This window comes from Scyliorhinus canicula, chromosome 14 (genome assembly GCF_902713615.1).
Source record: "Scyliorhinus canicula chromosome 14, sScyCan1.1, whole genome shotgun sequence".
In the NCBI taxonomy this organism is placed as follows: Eukaryota; Metazoa; Chordata; class Chondrichthyes; order Carcharhiniformes; family Scyliorhinidae; genus Scyliorhinus; species Scyliorhinus canicula.
This window is the reverse complement of record NC_052159.1, coordinates 93,519,998-93,540,513: the sequence shown is the minus strand read 5'-3', so window position 1 is coordinate 93,540,513 and position 20,516 is coordinate 93,519,998. Positions and strand designations below refer to the sequence as shown.

The following is a 20,516-nucleotide window of genomic DNA, read 5'->3' as shown; positions in this document are numbered from 1 at the left end:
GCTTAGAACCCGGTTGAGTCTCACATTTTCCAACCTCAGCAGGAAAGTGGAGGTACAGCAGGAGGCACAGAAGCAGCACCATGACCTGAGGATGCCAGGGTAACAGTTTCACTCAGGGGACGGGGTCTATGCCCGCAACTTTGGCTCCCAGGTGCCATGCTGGAAAGAATGGGCCAGGTCTCCTACAAAGTTAGGATTCAGGGAATAATTCAGTGAAAGCATGTGGGCCACCTCAAGAAGCGGAAACCCGCTCTACATGACACCCAATCGGCAGCATTGATGTCTCCTCCATGCCAGGAACCGCCCCTCAGCTAGAGGAGCCAGCCGTCTATCTCCCAGCACCCGGTCCAGCAGGAGGAGGCAGTCTCCAGTTCGGAAATGGACACAGAGGTATGTGTCTGGGACTGGGAATCCAGGAAATAACTTTTTTTTTAAATTTAGAGTGCTCGATTCATTTTTTTCAATTAAGGGGCAATTTAGCATGGCCAATCCACCTGCCCTGCACATAGAACATAGAACAGTACAGAACAGGCCCTTCGGCCCTCGATGTTGTGCCGAGCAATGATCACCCTACTCAAACCCACGCATCCACCCTATACCCGTAACCCAACAACTCCCCCCTTAACCTTACTTTTTTTTTTAGGACACTACGGGCAATTTAGCATGGCCAATCCACCTAACCCGCACATCTTTGGACTGTGGGAGGAAACCGGAGCACCCGGAGGAAACCCACGCACACACGGGGAGGACGTGCAGACTCCGCACAGACAGTGACCCAGCCGGGAATCGAACCTGGGACCCTGGAGCTGTGAAGCATTTATGCTAACCACCATGCTACCGTGCTGCCGAAAGGATCTTTGGGTTGTGGGGGTGAAACCCACGCAAACAAGGCGAGAATGTGCAAACTCCACACGGGCAGCGATCCAGAGCCGGGATCGAACCTGGGAACTTGGCGCCATGAAGGAGCAGTGCTAACCGCTGCACCACCGTGCTGCCCTTGGCAATAACACTTTGGAGGTCGGCCAGGAAAAGGCGGTTGGGCGAAGACACAAAGACGGCCTCCATCGCTGGTGGCTGATGGGGAACTTTCGGACTTTGGGGGGTGGGGAAGTGGTGTTATAATCTCCACAAGGACCACAGGGAAACTATTGTTGATCCCCCCCCCCCCCCCCCTTTGGGCCACGTAGAGTACAAGCTTCCAGAAAAGGGCGGAAGAACCCAGTTGGAGCTCGTTAAAAGTCTCCACATAAAAGTTGGCCCAGGCAAGCCTGGTGTACTTAGTTCTCCCAGGAAGAGCTGGATAGGAAGAGAGTTACTGTCGTGGGCAGAATATTGTATATAGTTCAATAAATCTTTGTTCCGTTACCACTGGCTTACTTAAGTTACTAAACTCATCCCATCTCTGTTTCCACAGAGAACTAGGAGAGAAGAGACAGCCTTTCCAGGTTAACATGATTTCCAATATTGCAAAGTGTCATTGATTGTACACACACATGGCTCTATAGGTCCTGCATATTTTCAGGGAGATGCACTACAAATGTAAAAGTTCCTACTCTATAATATATACTTGGTGTGCTCAATATCCTGTCTCCCACGATGACACATTCATCCTGTGCCAGTCAGCTGTATGCACCATCTTTGTTCCAAGATGATGAAGCAATGGCTGGCTGCTTGGTGATGTACCATCAATCTGACACTAGTCGTAGAGAGGATCCAAATATTAGGCTTTAATAAGCTAAGTGAGCCCGGCAGTGGTCGTACAAGGAAAGGCTGACTGCCGCATGGTATGAGCTTTTATACCCCGCCTTGTAGGTGGAGCTACCATCCTCTCAGCCAATCGGCGAGGAGTCACATGACTAGCCACAGCCAATTGGCAGAGAGGTGCATGACTTGCCTGGGCCAATGGGCAGTGGGACTGCTGTACCAATGGCAGCTTGGTTCTAAGGTCGTATGATCTCCCTAGTCATACTACCACACCTTGCTTATGACTTCCCTCTGTGACCTGACCACAATTGGGATGGCAATTCTGGGAAACAGTAAGTAATATTCATAGAGCGAGTATTAACCAACTATCGTGATTGATTGAATCGTGGGTTCATCTGGGAGTACTGTGAGGCCCATAGTGATAGGTTGTGTACAAATCAGCATCAGACAATGTCTGATATTAGAATCCACCCACTCAAACACTCAACATTCCCATGCTGGCAATTTTATCATTTTTACAATTTTAAAATTTTGTTGCTGCGTGGGCTGTATCAGAAACATCCTAGTCAGATATTTGGAGTTCTGGTTTCTGTACCGCCAGCCCCAGCTGAAATACAGAGCTAAATTTCACGTTCGCACTATTTCAGGCTAAGCACCAGGAGGACGAGGCAGTTTACCATCTACCTTGGCCCTCCTGCAGGAGTTAAAATCCAGGCTCAACAATTCTTTGTTACTTTGGAAAGTATTTTGCCTCAATAATTTACTGTGGTATGATTTTCCTCACTTTACAGATGTTTCTGGACTGTGACTGAATTCACTTTCTCATTCAGCAGGTGTTTCGAGACTGAACATGAATGATTAAGGAGCAGTCAAAGCTACTTCTTTTTGACATCTGTCTCAATTTTGTGACCTTCTCCAGATAGTAAATAGGTGGGTAGGATTCTCAGTCTGAGAGTTAATGCTTTATTGATCAAAAGAGTCAGAAAGTAATTATCAATTTCTGAACAGAACGGAGTACAGGTGGGTGGATTGATGGATGCGATAGAATGAATGACACACTGCAGACATGGGAGGGTAAACTTTCTTTGTTGCAAAGGCTGTGATTTACAGAATATATTGCTCACACTTCGTGACCCTATGAGACTGCTGTGACTCATTCAAGGGCTCAAGTGATATTAATGGTCAGAATCTCTAGGACCACAGACCTAAGACGACACAGCTGCAGACTTCAATAACCTGACATCTGCTGGGCAGTCTGGCTTTGCTCAATTTTTAGCAGCAGAATAGACATTGGTTTAAAGATAACAAAGGGTTCAGATGTGAATGGCACCTATTATTTTTCAGTCCAGTTGCATGACAGGCCCTGTCAGAGTGTTCCAGAGTACCTTTTAATCTGCTGGTCAGTCCCCTTGATCTCACTATTTAATTCAGACGAGATGCCAACTTCTGTTCTGAGGCTTGGCAGAAGTTTGAGTCATGCTACTTTTTCAGTAGAAGTTTCATCAGCATTCTGCATGGTGCTAGGAGCTAGGGTTCAAGTCGTCACAAAGAGCTCCTGAAAGAGAATGTAGTTCCAAACAGATGTAATATAGGTTTCTCGGTACCATACCAGTTGTCAAGTTTATATTTCTGTATGCTGAAAGAGATATGGGTTGTGATTTTCCCATCACATTGAGTCCGGCGGCAATTTCATTGCGCCAGGAACATCGGGGTGAGGCCCAAATCAGGTTTTGTGCCGGGCACAAATCGCACACAAGCCACCCAGCCCACGGCACTGGCACAATGCGGATAATGCATCATGCCAGAGGGTGCCAGGTTAGTGTTGCCAGGGTGTTAGGGGAATCAAGCTGGCAGTGCCAGGGTGCCAGGTTATCGCTGCCAATGGTCGGGGCCTGAGGGATCTGTGCCCATGAAATGGGGTTATGAAGGAGGGGAGTGAAGCGGGGTATGAAGGAGCTTCATGAAGAAAGAGGGAGGGGGAGGGGGAGTCCTGAAAGGGTGGGGGCTTGAGAGGGTGAGACCCTAAAGGTGGGGGTGCCCCCATGGACCCCATAGCAGAGTGTGTTCACATGGGGAGTGGGGGGGGGGGGGGGGGTTGATACCCATGTCTGCGCAGGATGGCAGTGTCCATGGTTGGGGCACCACTTCTACATGGCTCTCGCTCTCTGAGGAGCCAGTCTGGCCAGCGAGTTTAGTTCCCCACTGCTGAAAACATTTCTAAGTGTGGGCTTGACCAAGGAGAAACTCCCCAAAGTCATAAAAAACAACTAAGTGTGGGTGAATTCAGGTCTGGATCTCACCCAAAAAGCTGGAAATACTCCATAAAACCCACCCAAAAATGGTACTTTGTCATTTTCTGGGTGAATCGCGCCCATGTTGAAAGAGGAAGAGATGTTGACAAATCTTTCCCCGACATGCCTGCAATCTAAGATGCTGACTGCTGTGATTCTTTTGATGTGACTGGCAGCCACTTCCATTGGGATGGCGGAGCCATTTTGCTGTGCTGGCTGTCTCTCTCCTGTTTTTCAGCATACCCTGTATGAGTAGACGAGCCTTCCACCTGGGGCTCGTTATGAACGAAGATAAAAGCCGGCCCAAAGCAGGGCCTGGTGTGGTTAGTTGTCCCAGCAAGGACTGTACTGGGAGGAATATGCTGCCTTGAGCAGAATTTTGTAAATAGTTAAATGAGACTATGTTCATTTACTATCAGCTTCCTCTGAATTACTAAAGAAACCAACATAGATCCCTCTCTGTTTAGAAGGGATCATGTACATGATTTTCCCACTGCTTTGCGGGCCCGATCCAATTGCATCAGATGCCTCGCGGGCGAAACCCAAAATGGGCTTTGCACCAAATGCTGAGCTGATCGCAAGTCACCTAACCACGACATCGTCACGGTCTGGATCATGCTCTTACTGGTTATGATCCAGAAAATCATATTTAAATGAGCTATCAGGTTCATCTAAATATGCACAGCCTGTTTGAGGCCACATTCTCACAGCTTCCGGGAGTCACCGGGCGCACTGGTGAGCCCTCACCCAGGTGCCATTTGGTACTGTTCTCCACAAATGGAGACCAGGCGTGATGGCCACTCAGGGGGTTTGGAGGCCATTGGAGCCCACCGAGATGGTCTGGGATGCATCTCAGTGCCAACCTGGAACTTCTAGGGTACCAGATTGGCTTTGCCAGGCTGCTGGGGTCAGTGGCTGGATGCCAGGTTGGCACTGCCAAGATGCCAGGTTGGAACTGCCTGAGGGGGCCATGCCTATAAAAGCGGGTGAAGGGGGGTGTATGAAGAGGCATCATGAAGGTTGGGGGGAGGGTCCAGAAAGGAGGGAGGTCATGAAAGGGGTGTGCTCACTTAGAGGGAGGGGGTGGAGGTCAATGCCCCGATGCCCACTGGGATGGATGGGTGTGGAGCAGGGTCACTATCATGCCTGGGTGGTGGGGTGGGGCTCACGATAATGTTCAGTGATTGGGGGGGGGGGGGTAGGTTGCCTCTTGGGAGTCGAGGGTTAGAGGTGTTGTCCATGTCTGCGAGGGTCGCATTGTCCATGGGTGGGGGGTGTGAGGGACCGCAAGCTCACTTTGAGATCGGAGCACCATTTTAAAATGTCACCCTGATTTCTGAAGAGCTGGTCTGGCCAGTGAGTTTAGTTCCCCACTGCAGAAAAAAATTCAAAGGGCGATCGACTGGCCACGTTGTGCCCCGGGATTCCCAGTGGCCATTGTGCCTCGCAAGACCTAAGCATATCTCGTGATCAAGAACCCACTTAGCTGTGCTCACGCGCGATCCAATGGCCACCTGGCATAGACCGGCCTCGCTGCGCAGAAACACCAGCTGGGTGCCGTTCAGTACTGGTCCCCACAAACTGACCAGGTGGACCACTACCTGGGAGGGGGTCTCCAAGGCGATCAAGCCCCTAGCTGGTTGGCCTCTGGGCAAGATGGCATCCTCGCACTGTTGGTGCCATCTGGCCATCTTGGCACTGCCAGCCTAGCACCCTGATAGTGTAATCTGTGTGCCAGTCTGCCACTTCCAGGGTGCCCAGGTGGCAGTGCCAGGCTGGCAGGGGCACTTACAAAAAGAGAGCGCCATTAGAGAGCGGGATCAGTCCTGGCACTACAAGCTCCGGAACAACCTCTCTAATCCCACCCAGATCGGATTCTTGTTTGTTAGATTGCGTCCTAAGTGTGGGATTGACCGGTGAGAAATTCCCCAAATACCCCAAAAAATGACAAAGTGTGGGGGAATAGCAGTCTGGATATACTCGAAAATGCCTTCGGGAAGCATGAGCCAAACCCAACCAAAATGACATAGTCATTTTTGAGAGAATTATGCCCTATGTATGATCATTGTAAATAACGGCCTTTCTACATACCATGTAGTATGAGTTCAGTTTCTCATGTTAATGCAATTTTTGACATTATTCAAAATAACATGGCATCAGGCTGAGATTTTCTGTTTTTTTGAAACGTTAGTCTCAGTTGAAATTAATTATGTATGTGTGGGAACACTATAGTCCTGATTGTGAAGTAGTAGCAATTGGTTTAATGATTGTTTATTCAAAATATGGAATAACATTCGTGCAGAATTGCAATTTAACAAGAGGTTTACAGGCAAAAGTTTGCTCATGCCAAATTGTATTTTTTTACAAAACTGAAAACAAGTAGAAGGTGTATTAATGCAGGGGTAAGTTATATTAGATGTTTAATAATAAACTCTTTGTAATCTTGCAATTATTAGCATCAAGTCTTCAAATGTCTTGCAATTATGTTTCCATCCAATCAAAATTTCACCTTACCCACCTCCCCAAAATCACACAAGGCAAGGTCACCCCTGACATCTTGTATGATTGTATGAGGTTCTCTAACCCTCCTCACCTTCCTTAGTCTTATTATTGCTGTAGAAATTGTAACACATACCATTGTCCTCAATTGTCTCTGCTCCACAGACCATCTCTGTGCCTCTCTACTCTCCTGGTTCTATTCTACTTGCAACACTCTAGAAATTACTGATCGCAAATGGTTTTTCACTCCCCAACCATTGACTTTCTGGTTATCTCAAAGAATGGGATTAGCTTTCACTTATACTATTCTCTACAACACCAACCCAATGGCTGTCATTCTATATCTAACAACGTCAAGACATGGATGAGCCCCAATCTCCTTAAGTTTAAAGCCAGCAAAATTCAGGTGCCATAAACACCCACTGCATTCAATTTGAATTCATCTACCCTCCTGTCCGCATCCTGATTTCAGCATTAGACAAGGCTGTGTAACTTTGACATATTTGCCAATTTCAAGCTCAGCTTCATTTCCCACATCTTATCGAACAGGAAGTTTAGTTATTTTCATCTCTGCAACATTGACCAACTCTGTCCCTACCTCTTCTCACTCAGCCTCTGAAATCTTAATATATGTTTTAATCATTGTGGTGAATGTGATTCACACCGGATTATAATCTGTATACATGTGTCTGTATTGTAAGTGCAGTTGCACAACCTGTCCTCCAGGGGGAGTAGCTCTGGGAATGCTCGAGTTGTACGGGACTTCTCCCTTGGCTCTGCCCAGGACTCCTCCCCCGGAAGCTGCTGTATAAAAGATCAGTGCCACATGGTCAGCCGGCCAGTTCACCGAAAGTTCAATGGCTAACCGGCTGGCTCTGTTGTGAGTATATTAAAACCGCTATTCTAATCCTACAAGCACGTGTCCGTAGAATTGTTGGTTCCAACAATCATCTCATAGCTGAATTTCTCCAAAGGTCTTCATGCAGACTTCTCTCCTACCACTATATACTATGTAATCCAGAATATTACTGCCATGTTCTCAGCCACACAAAGGTTAAAGGCCTACATGCCCATCAGCTGTGCCATTGCCATTAACTTCATTGGCCTCAGTTTAAGATATTTACCATCACCTTCAAATCCATCTATATGTCAATCATGACAAACACTGAGATATTCTCTAAGCAGCTCTCTGCTACATCATTAACAACTGTTCCTCAGGTACCACGGCTGGATTCTCTAATAATGGGGCTATGTCCCTACGCCAGAGTAAAAACACTGGTGAATCACTCTGGAGTTTCCTGAAGAAAGTCCTGAGTGATTCTCCTATCTGCCAGGGGCTAGCAAGGCCCCGGAGCACTTCTCGCAGCTCTGGCTGCGAATATGGGACCCTGCACTTCCGGTCGGGAATCCGTGCATGTACACAGCAGTGGCCTGCAGCAGCCGCCCCATGGGACATGGCGGACTCAGCCCGCGGAGCGGTACCAGAAATGTAGGCTCCCCCAAGATCGTGCAAGCCCGCGGGTCCGTGATGCCCAGTCGCCTCCTGGCCGTCCACGAGGCCCCCCGTGATCGGTGCCCCCGCCCCCCCCCCCCACCAGGGCGGCCGCAGACTGAGTCCGCAGCCGCCACCGGCCGTTCCTGACAGCCCATTGGTGTTTAGGACCACACCATTGGGAACACGGACAGTTTTCCTTGGGAAATCGCCGGGGGAGATCTGTCAATGGCCCCCTACCCGCGCCGTGTGGTTCGCGCATGCATGATTCCCAAGTGATTCACTGGAGACCGGAGAATCACGGGAGCGGCGTCCCATTTTGGCATTAACGTCCATTCTCCGCCCCAGTGCCGATCGCAATTTCGGCTCGGAGAATCCAGCCCGTGACCCGTTTGACTGATTTCAATGTACTCTCATAAGTTTTTCAATTTAATTTTGTGCAGATATATTAAGTTAATTCTTGAAAAATAAAGAGTGCTCTTGGACCGGACTGAGTGCTTTATCCTGAGTAAGAGATAAGATGACATAGGTAGCGGCAACCCAGTCGTACCCCGGTTGACAGGGACGACAGGTGAGGATAGAGGATGCCCACATCACAGGCCCAGTGCCACTCACTGATGGGGACAGGGGTGCAGCGTGAAGAACAACATATTGAGGGGGCCGGGTGAGGGGTGGAGTTTGGGTAAGGGGTGCTGGGGTGTGTTGAGGGTGGCGCAGCAGAACAATTCAGGGGAGACTATGTAACCTTGTAGCTTTGGATGTTCAAGGAAATACTCATCTACTCACACGCACACACACCCCGGCAGAGAATGAATTTGGTTGCTGCCGTTATGAACACATGGAGGCTGGAAGAGCAGGAGCAGCTCAGGGAGGACCCTGCACAAGAGGACCTGCCCGAGAGCAGGGACCAGCCGGTGAGGCTCAAGTGCCGGCTGTTCAACAGGCCAAGGGGGAGCGGCATCAGGCCACGTATACAGTCAGCACCTCTCTTTCGAGGAGCTGCTAGACCTCCTGTGTTGCTGCTGACTCCAGCTAACCAGGGAGGCTGTGCACCACCTGTGACAGATGGTGCACCTGGCGCCGCGGGGCATTGGAGGTCGGTCTCACAGGTCGGCGCAACATCGAGGGCCGAAGGGCCCGTACTGCGCTGTAATGTTCTATGTTCTTCTATGTCTATGACACTCGCTCCCGGTGCCTCAGGAAGATTCTAGGGCTCGAGCAGGGTCCTGTGTAGGATATCACAAACATCCACACACAGGTGCCTGCACACTGTTACGGATACCCTATGGGCCTGGGAATCGGACTGTATAACCTTCAATCTGGACCAGGCTCAGCAAGATACCTGGACAGCAGGATTCACTGCCATTGCTGGCATGTCCCAGGTCCAGGTCCAGGGCATGATGGAATATATATTCGAATCATCGGCTAAACAGGGGATGGCCTCCATCAATAGAAAGGAGTTCCACTTCCCCAATGTGCAGTTGGTGTGTGATCACCAGCTGCAAGTAATACACGTCTATGCTTGTTACCCTGGCAGCATGCACAATGTTTACACACTGGGGCACTAGGAGGCACCTTCGAGGCGCTCCGTCGGGTGAGGAGTTGGCTATTGGCCAACAAGGGTTACCAACTGAGGTCATAGCTAATGATACCTCGTGGAGGCCCCAGACCGAGGTCGAGACCCGTTATAAGACAGCAACGAGGAGAGTCATTGAGCGATGCACCAGAAACCTCAAAATGCACTTCCGTTGCCAGGACCACTCAAGTGAGGCACTCCAATGTAGCCGCAGGAGGTTCTCTAAAATTGTGCTGGCCTGCTGCGTCCTGCACAACATGAAATGTAATGAAAATGAAAATCGTTTATTGTCACAAGTAGGCTTCAAATGAAGTTACTGTGAAAAGCTCCTAGTCGCCACATTCCAGCGCCTGTTTGGGGAGGCTGGTACGGGAATTGAACTGTGCTGTTGGCCTGCTTGGCTCTGCTTTAAAAGCCAGCTCTTTAGCCCTGTGCAAAACCAGCCCCTGGTGCAGCAAAGGGGGAACATGCTGGAGGAGGAGGAAGAATGGCAGGCATCATCTGAAGAGGATGATGAGGGTGGTGTCCAGGAGGATCTGCGCATGGAGTCCGGGTTGACAAGGCAAGCCGTGTGCTCCAGGGTCATTGTACACGGGACAACCTCATCACCTCCTCATTTCCTGACTAAGAGACCTGGCCACTGGCAGCTCCTCCGCACTGTCCCTCCTCTCCAGCTACCGTCGCTGCCTGCACTTCATTCGGAATCCCCTTTCCTGTAAGTGTTCAACCCTTCCCTCTCCCCAAGTCCCTCACCCCACCTACCTCTAGCCTTCCACTCCATCCAACTACCAGAGCTCCCTCTGCCCTCTCCAAGGGTCCTACCTGTACACTACAGCGTGTTAGCCATGGGTTGGCAGTATCAGAGATTCTTGTCCATAGGTCGGAGGATGAAGATGACTCGCTATGAGATGCGTTCCGGTGCGTTCCACTGTCCGCCCGGGTGATCCCTGCATGTATGCTGGCCAATCCTTCTCACGGGCTCTCCCTCCCTCAGTAGCCAGGGCGCCTGATTTTTGAAACCACAAGTGAAACTCGTCATCAGCAATTCCTCCTAGCGAAGGCAGAGCAATACAGAGGCCCCGGAAAATACAGACACCCAATCCAGGCCCATTAATTATAATGCAACAGTGTTTACTGTATATGCACAGGAGAATGCTTTGCCTCCGCTGACGAGGCACTGCGCATGGCATTCCGTCGGGTACCCGACACCGGCCACGATTTCCGGCTCACGCATGATTCTCCACCCGATTCTGGCATCGCTGGACGAAGAATCCTGTCCCCAATCTTCCTACAAGCTCAGGGATAGGAGGAGACAAAGGAGGGCCCTCACCACTCAACAACTGAGGATGTAAGGCCAGCAGCAGACAGCAGTAAATGAGATTCAGGAGGCAGCCTTCCAGGGAAGGTAGAAGAAGGTCACTGACACAGCAACACATCTTCAGGTTACGGGCAAACTATCTCCAGATGTCTGAGGAACAATGCCAGGGATGCCTTAGGCTGTCCGAGGAAGCAGTCACTGAAAGTTGCCAGATCCAGCAGAAAAACCCGCAGCCACATGGATTTGGTGGCAACCCCATGCCAGTGACTCCGGTGACCAACAATTTCATCGCGGGCTCCACAGGCGACATGTATGGCAGCGTGCAGGCTGCCACACAAAGGAGCATCAGAGGTGGTTCCTGTGATGCCAAGTAGTTCATCAGGTTTACCGCCAATGATGACATCATGGAAATGGGATTTTCAGCCATCACTTGTTTTATTGGAGTGAAAGGTGTAATTTAATGCTCTCATGTTGCCGTTATATTTCCCCAGGGCACTGCTAGTGACATATATAAACAGCAAGGGATTCCACTCTATAAATGTCCAACTGGTTTGCAACCACAGGCAAAAGTTGCATCCCACATAAAATATAGAGTTCTTTCTACCAAAGCACGTAGACCATCGCACATCCCTCCACCCATTTTCACCCTTTACTTCTGGTTATGGGTCTGCCTGTCCTGAATAAGAAAGAAGAGATTTACTGAATTGACAATGCCACGTGACTCTCTTGTTTTCACGCAGCCCCATCACACATACCGGCCTGTCCATGTATCCAATCACACACTTAACCAAACTGTCACATGGTTTTGTGTGCAATGAGATCCTAAGACTGCTCAGATATTCATCCGCCTAGCCCTAGCTGCAGACTTGCACAAATACATAGTCTCATGCCCACCGTGGCATTTACCCAGGTGGATTGAAATACATCATTGATCCTTTTCCTTTGCTGAACCCACGGGAGGGATTCTCCATCGGCTGACGCCGGCGTCGGGAAACACGATTGGGCAGAGAATCGGTTTTAACGCCGAAATTGTGGCGGGCACATGGCAAATTACAATTCTCCACTGCCTCAACCGGGGCGTGAATGCATTCCGCTCTGCACGTACAGTAAACACCGTTGGCATGTGATTAGCAGGCCTGATCCGGTATTCTTCAGGCCCTGCACGATTCTCCACCTCCATTGGGGAGAATTCCAGCGGCGAGGTTCACTTGTGCTTTTACAAATCATGAAACAGCCGTCGTGGCTGCTGAGGGAGAGAGAGGGGGTACTGAAAGTGTCCAACATCGCCATAGTTTCTCACAGTTGTGCCGCTGGACGGGGCTTCTGCCAGTGCCAAGTGGAGGAACGTGGGATGGCCAGGAAGTGGGCTGTGGGGTCGGGATAGAAGGGCATGGAACACCATAACCGCAGCCTGCAAGGCAGCCATGCAGTTGTGCACGCCACTTTCAGCCTACTGTGAACTTAGTGCCATGAGTCATATAGGTGTCTCCCAGGCCACACCCCCAGGAGCCCTCTAGCCACGACCAACCCACCAGCGGGATGGGTACACTCCAGCGCAACTAGCTGGGATGGTGTGTGTGGGGAGTGAAGTGTGTATATGCAGCTGCAGCTTGTCAGCCTCCTGGGTGTCGAGCTCGAATCTGGCACCGTTTCTCATTGGAATCGATTGAGTTCCACGTTGCGGCGGTGCTAGCCCCTCCCTGGTTGCTGAATCGGTCCAGGTGCGGCGCTAGTTTTGCCATCATGGAAGTCCACAAATCCTGCCCCGGTGTCAACACTTAGCCTCAGGGACGGAGAATCCTGCCCATGATCTTTGGAGGACCCCATGGTTGCTAACGTCCTCTGCAATTTTCATCCAGGCCACTTTAGTCAGACAGGAGGATCTCCTGTTGCTATCATTCGGGAATAGCATTTCCTCCATTCTCTGACAATCTGGAGCAATATGAGGCAAAAGCTGTGACAGTTTGGATTGAGTGAGCAATTGGATACAACCTCGCACATTGACAGGACTGTATGTATGATGGGGCTGCTTGCAGACATGGGGTCAATTGGCATTTGTCAAGTAACCAGGCTGGCTACCAGATGACAGACCCCCTACCCTCACCAAGGGCAAGTACTGAGAGAATAAAAATCAAAGGAGAAAAATGCAATTTCAGGTGAAAAATAAACTGATGATATCTTCCTTGGTAGAGACTGCATATTTATTATCAAGAGCGACACATGAAAGTTGCAGATGTTGAAATAGCAACTTGGATGATTGTAAAGTCAGTGATAATTTGACAGGGAAATTTTTTAATGGAGCTAATGTCGTACATAGAAAATGATAAGACTTTAAGGCAAGGTCTTATGTGAAAACCCTGTCAATCAATGATGCATCAGTTTTCCTGGCTGCACATTTACCTTGACCCTTTCACGTTCATTCCCTGACAGATAATTTTCTAAACTTCCTCAGGTTAATTGATCAGCGTGCTTGATGCATTAGTGGATTGAAGTCTGATTCATGTGTCAAACTGAGGAAACAGAGGGTGACTTGAAAAGACTGTTGATGATTAAGTTCAATAACTTTCACAGCATGGGCAAAACCTTGCCTTGGTCAAATGCGCCTTAGGTAACTCCTTGAACTGAATTAGGCTCAACCGGGTGCATGAAAACATGAAGTTGACCCTGTATTGAGCCTCCCTCCAACTCACACCTCCTGCCTGCCTCGACAGATGTGATGGACAAACTGTTCAGAAAGTCCAACATAATCAATTTAGCTATGGGGGGGGGAGGTGAATTTATACAGGTCACCATCATAGGATTTAAAAGCCTCATTGACCTGGAGAGGGGAGGAATAAGGGGTGGGATTCTCCCATCTTATGGCAGAGTGTTGATGCCATCATAAAAACTGGAGAGTTTAACGCCGGCGTCATTGGACCGCTAAGTGTAGCGTTATCCTGCCCTACAGGAGGCCAGCACGGCACTGGAGAGACCCACGCTGCTCGAGCTGCCGATGCTGGCGTCAAATGGGCACCACGGGTCTGCACATGCATGCTGCGACCAGCGCGAATGCAAACTGCTATCAGCATGAATGCACGCATGCACAGTACCTTCCTTCTCCGCACCAGACCCGGCGCAAAATCACTACAGTAGGGCTACAGGGGCCGGCACAGAGTAAAAGAGGGGGCCCCCAGGGGAGGCCGACCCGCTGAACGGTAGGCCCCGGCGACAGTAGATGCCCCCCCCCCCGCCCTGCCCCAGGGATGGGGCACCCACTCGCCCCCCCCCCCCCCCCCCCCCCCCTCCCACCAGGCGCGATCCGCGCCCGGCCCAGTGATTCTCTGAACTGGTGTGCGCTGAGAGAATCCCGCCCAAGGTCTCCACCCAGGTCAACTATCTGAGGGATCTCACGGGAGGCCTCATGATGTTTGAATTGGTGAGCCAGGAGATGACTGGCCATCTCCCTGTATTCATAAAAAGTGTCCCTGGAGCGCTGTGACTAGTTTACATCCTTGTTAGTGGATAGTAGCTTGAACTGGATCTGGAAATATTTCCTTGGGTTGGATCGAGCGAGTACTGGTGATCCACCTCTAGAATGGGATCCACCAATCTGTGCTGCTCCAACTTCACTGTCCTCAGCATGTATGCTCTAAAGATTAAACAGTGCATAATTGATGCTTTTTAACAAAAGCTTCTGCATCTCCCGGTATGTCAAGTGATCTTATTCCCCGAATGTCACTTGAAGGTGAGCTGGATAGATCTTCCCGAACTTGACTCTCTTCTTGTATAGGATGGATTTTACTGCATCAAATGCAGCTCTCATGTCGTGGGATAGCCTTGCAGATTGGCCTTCCCATTTGAGGTCACGATGCTTCCTTGCCCATCAAAGGACCTGCTCTTGTTTCTTTAAAATGATGGAATCTTGCGATCATCGCACAAGGTGGATCCCCATGGCGAGGCTCAGGTCGGAGTGAGCGATGGGCCTGATTTAATTCAGAGGGGGATGTAAATACACCCTCACCCACCTTGTGGAACATGCCCGAGGTGCATCAATAGGGGTGCAGCCCTCAGTCCCTCCGGTAGCCCCGCATTCCAAAAATTCTGCCTCCTGGATCTATTGTCCAGGTTATTCAGTTTGATTTTTAATGATTTGTTGACTTCAACCACCAAAACAAGATCGGACTCCAGAGAGGAGATCCGATTTCTATGATCTCATAATGCTGCTACATGTTCCTAATTGTGGCTCCATGAGCTTTGATGGTCTTACTTGTGGTTTCAAGAACCAAATGAATGGGGCCACGACCTCTGCAATTGATCTTTTAAGATCCAGTTCGATCACCAAAATGCTGGTGAGAGCCTTGGCCTTTAGTGAAGTGACCGGAGAGGAAGAAGCTACCTCTGCCATCTTACCTCCAGTAGTTCCTTGAGAGGCTTCAGAATCAGTCAATGAGTTTCGGCTCAAAACGTTTTTGGCTCTGCCTCCCTTGGACATCTCAGAGAAGGAAGAACTCTGCCCAGCTAAATTTCAAGAGGTAACAAGAAATAAAAAACCTAGCACCTACCTGGTGTAACCAGTAGAAAGGACAAAAAGAAGAGTTTTCCAGCAGGACACGTCTCGTGCGCATTATCCCCTCACATCGTGCCACCAGTAGTCTCTGGTGTTTCTCTTCTTAAAGATGACAACGTCATTGGTCAATGCTGGAAAGAAAAATGTATACAACTCCTCAACCATAAATGCACATTAACGGCTGATACTATCTAGGCTATTGCCCCAGTATCCTGCGGCAGAAGCCATGGTTGAACACCATTAGCGGGAGAGCTACAAGAAGCAATTTGATGCAAAACAACAAAGCCTGCAGCCTCTATGGTATTCCAACTGGGATTTTCAAAGCCGGTGGACTATTGCTGACATCTACATTCAATGCACTCATTCTACCAGTTTGGCAGGAGGAATAACTTGCCCCAAATTCAGGAATGTGACATTTATAACTATCTTCATGATGAGAGATAAATCATGCTGTGGAGACTTCACTCTTGTCTATAACAGGAAAAATCCTGATACTATCCTGATACATCCGTTACTGAAGAACTCCCCAGAGACACCGGGCTGAATAATACTGTAACAAGTTGATGACAAGTAGACAGCATTCCAACTTCCAGTCCTGACATCGGACTACACCAGATAAAATGTTAATTGCCACAAATTAACAGCCAGGCTAGGTGATCGGCCTTAATCCCACTCAATGAGTGCTGACGGGTGGGAGGCCCAGTTTCAAACTGGTATAATAGTATTGGAGATGCCACCAGGCATCGTCATGCCCATATTACATTCAATGCTGTGGGGATTGCTCCTGATCTGCGAGCGTAGTACTCAGGTCACAGTGAGGCTTTAGGTCTTTCAGAGAAATTTCTGACATGGTCCTGATTGAGCCCACAGCCGCCATGCTAGTATCCCAACTGGCAGGACCACATTAGATCCACGCTGTCGGGACTTCGGCCGGTCGGGGCGGAGAACGGCAGAGAGGGCCTCCAGGAATGGCCCCAGGTAAGTGCTATCGTGGTGCGGCGCACTCTCCGAGTACACCGCTTTCGGGGCCGCAGAATCGGGGAACTGCCGCCGGTCCCGATTCCGTGCGGGGAAATGGATTCGCTGACCTGGCGCCAGCTGCGATTTCGGCATCGGGGTGTGGAGAATCCAACTCCAGATCTACAGCTTGCGGATGCCTGCAGTTTCATTGCCCACTCTGCACCAGATTTGTAAGCGGTTCTTTATCTCATCAATTCTGCATTTAAGAAACTTGGCCTGTCCTTAAGTGTTGCCAAAACAAAACTCAAAAATCAACCCAGAACTGATCAGCCAAATATTCCACCTCCTTTATATGATGAAGGAGAATCACTGGAATAATAGACAAGACTATAATGTACTTCTGATCTTTGAAGATCGAGGTTATGGTTCTAAACAATATTGAATAGTATTACACAGATGCTAGAGTAGCCAATTACATACAAAACAGTGCCAAGATATGGTGGAGGACTTCTTGCCTTCCTCGTGTAGATTGGTGTTACAAAAGTTTGACCAAGAACCACATAGCTGAAAATGTTATTCCCTTCCAATACTAACAAAGCATTAGCCATTAGGGTCCACTGAATTGAGTCCACTGAAGTTTCTAAAACCTCTATTTTCAGATTTCTCTCTAACAACTACAAGGAAAGAATCCACTTATTGGAGAAGTTTTACTTGATCCACCCTCTCCTGCATTTCTTCCTGGGCCTGTCTAGTTTTCTAATGATCAGAAGGGGGAACACACTGGCATGGTGGACAGTTTACCTTCTCATTTAAATGCTGAATTCTGTGCTTGCAATTTGGTTTCTCCAGGATCAAACTTTTCCTTGGAAACTGTGACTCAGTATAATGTTATGAAATCCCCATGCTTTCCAAATGTCAGCCACTTCATTTGCACTCAAGTCACCATCATTCAGGTGTTGTCCCTCGAAAGCAGAATTAACATGAGTCGAACATTTCACAGAAACACTTCACTTGAGATGACTCAAAGCTGTACATGCTCTGATTTTAAACATTGACCACTGAGGTTCAGATCTGTCAGAGGTACTCACAGATCAGTGCCGCAGACAGGGGGCTGGATTCTCCCAAAATGGGACTATGTCCCCACTCTGGTGCAACAACGCTAATGTTTCACTCTCAAGATTCCTTGGAAAAAGATGAGCCGATTCACTGACCTGCAGGGGCCCAGCAGGGGCCCAGAGTGATTCACGCAGCTTTAGCTGTGGATACGGGCCCCCACACTTCCGGTCTTGAGTCCGCGCATGTGTACGGCGGCGGCCTCCAGCGACCGAGCACCTTGGCGGACTCGGACCACAGAGGCAGATGAAGAATGTAGGCCCCCCCGATTGTCCGCATGCCCGAAGATCCGACCGGCCCGATCTGTCCTCTGGGTGCCTATAAAGAACCCCCCCCGCAACCCCCGGTGTTCGATCCCCTCACCCCCAACCAGGTTGGAACCATGCCGTCGGGGACTTGGCCGGTCAGGAGTGGAGGATCGCTGGGCGGGCCTCTGGCAATGGCCTCCCAGCCGCGGGGAGTACTCCGCGAAAAGCCGATTTTCGGATCCCAGAAAATCGCCGAACCGGCACCGGGCCAGATTTTGGCGTGAAATTGGATTCTCCGCCCCCACGCCAAACGCGATTTTGGCGCAGGGCTGTGGAGAATCCAGCCCATGATATGACTGCAGGAAGAAGGGTCTCTAGGGGATGACATCTTTGTTTTGAAAGGGAGCATGGCTGTCAACCCACTGAACCTGGAAAACAATCAAACACCTGGGGCGGCATTCTCCCCTACCCGGCGTGACGGAGGGTGCCGGCGTAGGTGAGTAGCGCCAACCACTCAGGGGTCGGGCCTCCCCAAAGGTGGGGAATTCGCCCCACCTTTGGGGGCAAGCCCCGCGCCGGAGCGGTTTGCACCAGAAGACTAGCGCAAAAAACCGGCGCCCCCAGCAGCGGGGCTGGCCGAAAGGCTTTCGCCGGTCGGCGCATGCGCGATGTGGGCTTCTCTTCCGCGGAGGAAAATAGTGCACCCAGGGCACTGGCCCGGTCTCTGAGGGGGGGGGGGGGGCGATCGCGAGCCTGGCCACCGTGGGGGCACCCCCCGGGGTTCGATCATCCCCCGCCCCCCCCCCCCAGGACCCCTGGGCCCGCTCGCGCCGCTGATCCCGCCATTCCAGAGGTGGTTCAAACCTTGGCGGCGGGAGAGGCCTCCCTTCCGGGCCGGAGAATCACCGCAGGGGCCTCTCCGATCGGAGTGGCGAGATTCCCGCCACCGCCACTTCCCGGGTGGCGGAGAATCTCTGCCACGGCGGGGGCGGGATTTTCGGCGGCCCCAGGCGATTCTCCGACCCTGCTGGGGGTCGGAGAATTTCGCCCCTGAACAGCAATTTACTTGTACTTCTTTCAATTTAGTATACTGTACTTGCTGCTCTACACAAGCGAGACCAAATGCAGATTTGCTTTTTTGCTGAAACACAGCTTCCTGTCATTTTAATACTCCACCTTGCTCCCACTCTGACCTTTCTGTTTGTGGCCTGCTTAAGTGTTCTATTGAAGCTCAATGTGAACCCAAGGAACAGCAGCTGAACTTCCGAACATGTTGTGGTCTCCTTACCAAAGGAAGGGTATAATTACCTTAGAGGGAGTGCAATGAAGGCTCATTCATTTGAGTCCTCGGATGAGGGAATTGTCCTATGAGGAGAGTTTGGGTAGACTATGCCTATATGCTCTAAAATGGAGAGAGAGCCGATCATATCAAAAATATCACATTCTTAAGGAACTTGACAGGTGCTCCTTGTTGGGGAGTCTAACACGAGGGGTCAGTCTCTTTACCTCAGAAGGTCAACGGTTTATAATAATAATAATCTTTATTGTTACAAGAAGTCTTACATTAACACTGCAATGAAGTTACTGTGAAAATCCCCTAGTCGCCACACTCCAGCACCTGTTCGGGCACACAGAGGGAGAATTCAGAATGTCCAATTCACCCAACAGCACATCTTTCGGAACTTGTGGGAGGAAACCAAAGCTCCTGGAGAAAACCTACACAGACACAAGGAGAATGTGTAGACTCTGCACAGACAGTGACCCAAGCCAGGAATCGAACCTGGGACCCTGGGGCTGTGAAGCAACAGTGCTACCCACTGAGCTACTGATTTAGAACTGCGATAAAGAGAACTGTCTTAATTTAAAGGTTATAAATTGTCGGAATTCTCTACCACAGAGAGTTCTGGAAGCTTATTGTTGTGGGTATTCAAGACAGAGCTTTTGGGGATGATGGAAATCAAGGGATGTGGGAATAGTGTGGGGAAGTGGAGTTCAGCTAGAACAGTGATTCCCAAGCTGTGGAAAGTGGACAATTGGTGGTCTGAGAGAGTATTGCAGGTGGTCCATGAGAAAAAATAATGCCGTTACCTGTACCTCCTATGTATCATAATCAATGTTACATTATTATCCACAATGTAATTTGTTTCACAAACATCCTTGTGTAATATAATCCACAACGTATTTGTGAGTATGCATCACAAATTATTAGAAATACCCGCGCTTTTACTTCCCATCAGGCGTAGGCTTTTGATGATGATCTATGATCCACATAAAAGAAAAGTTTGGGAACTGCTGAGGGAGAAGATCAGCCATGATCTTACCAAATGGCAGAGCCGACTAGAAGGGTCAAATGATCTACTTCTCTATTTCTTGCGTTCTTATATACAAATATATTAATTGGCCGAAATTTTCCGGCTGCTCCCAACAAGACTGTACAACCCCCCCCCCCCCACTCCCCAGCCCTCCACCCCCGGCCGTGAGTTTCCCAGGAAAACCCGTTGGCAGTGGCGGTACCAGAGGCTCTCTCTGCCAGCCAATGGTGAGTTGCCTCTGCCAAACATGTTACGTACGGGGTTGGAAATGCTTCCCCACTGGTCTTTGGTCTTAGCCAAGTTGATTACCTACCAAAGAGTTTGCTTTCACAATTGAAAATGAATTATCTTAAAGAAGTCCTGCCGGAAATGCCATGGGGGGACTTAATTGAACTTACATTTGTTCTTTGACAAAAGCTAACACTATTTACAATCTTGAGCAGATTGATAATGAACT

At 49.7% G+C, this 20,516-nt stretch overlaps 1 long non-coding RNA gene across 1 annotated transcript in view; it reads left to right on the top strand.

Annotated features, from left to right (window-relative positions):
• The first annotated feature begins 2,563 nt into the window (after nt 1–2,563).
• The window catches only part of LOC119977819, a 62,868-nt gene continuing 44,915 nt past the window's right edge, over nt 2,564–20,516 (top strand). Inside the window, exon 1 of the long non-coding RNA XR_005463283.1 lies at nt 2,564–2,634. This is a non-coding gene — a long non-coding RNA (uncharacterized LOC119977819). The remainder of the gene's footprint in view (nt 2,635–20,516) is intronic.